This window comes from Echinops telfairi, unplaced genomic scaffold (genome assembly GCF_000313985.2).
Source record: "Echinops telfairi isolate 266 unplaced genomic scaffold, ASM31398v2 ScPeMD7_2573;HRSCAF=3158, whole genome shotgun sequence".
NCBI lineage: Eukaryota > Metazoa > Chordata > Mammalia > Afrosoricida > Tenrecidae > Echinops > Echinops telfairi.
The window spans coordinates 12,281,310-12,282,352 of record NW_022106471.1 but is presented as its reverse complement, the minus strand read 5'-3'; the positions used below and the strand labels follow the sequence as shown (position 1 = coordinate 12,282,352).

Here is a 1,043-nt window from a genome sequence, read left to right as displayed (position 1 = left end):
TATGCTACACATCCAAATTTTGTTAACTGCTACATGTACTGTATGTATTATATCTGAAAATGGACCACCTTGGACCAGTTTTGAAGTATTTCATCAAATGATAATAGCAACAACAAAATACATCTGTTTGTCAGAATAAATTATGTGGCACGTATTTTAAAAACCTATTATATCCTTTTTGCTTTCTTTCTAAGAATAAAAGCCTCACAAAAATATGTACTTGCCATTTATTACCATGGCTGCATAGCAAGAAAAGGCCCGTTTTATCTGCCATTTATAATTCCTAACTGCTAATCAAATTGATCGGCCAATAGCTTGGTTGTAGAGGGCCTTTCATGGGACCATTTCAAAATGTTTTACTAGCGATAAAGCAACAGTCAATGAAATTAAACCAATTTGAATGACAATGTTAGCTAAACATTCCTGTAGGTATGCAGAGAATCTACACTTTGATAAAAGGAAGTGGGCTCTTCTGATGAAATCAGAACTGCTTCAGCCAATGGGAGTTTTGATGGTTCTCAAGCCAAATCATGTCCATTAGAAGGTTGGCCCAGAATAAGAAGACTGTTTATTCCTAGAGTTAAAACCAGCAGTTTTCTCCGAAGTGGACATTCCCGGGAGGTCACTCTCCCCGGGCTCTGTGCAGGTGGCACAGAGGAGCACAGGGCTCAGGGCCCCGTGACGGACAGTCCTTTTCCACAACATCGGGGATGAAGCCGGGCCTGGAGCCTGTGCCTGCACATTCCTACAGCTTCTCCTGTGGACAATGACTGCTGAGACAAACCATGCAGGAAACAGCCCTCGGATGCACCCCTCTGGAGTCTAGATTCAATTCCATGATGAGTTAGTCAGATTTGTTGTCTATTTTCCTTTTTCTTTGCAGAATGCTCAAAATTTCAGGCTATTGAGGGCAATCTCAAATCTACGACTACACTCACAAGGAGGAAAAGAAAGTGCCTCTCTCAGTCGGGCCTTTGTTTTTAAATCCATCATTTTTGATCCGGTGAGTTGACTATGTAAGACAATAAAATTTAAATTCCTCT

At 40.8% G+C, this 1,043-nt stretch overlaps 1 non-coding gene across 1 annotated transcript; it reads left to right on the top strand.

The window, feature by feature from the left end:
• Window positions 1–599: 599 nt before the first annotated feature.
• Window positions 600–800, top strand: LOC115870919. Its single transcript, XR_004046998.1, has one exon. It is a non-coding gene; the product is annotated as a small nucleolar RNA SNORA73 family (small nucleolar RNA).
• The last annotated feature ends 243 nt before the right edge of the window (window positions 801–1,043 follow it).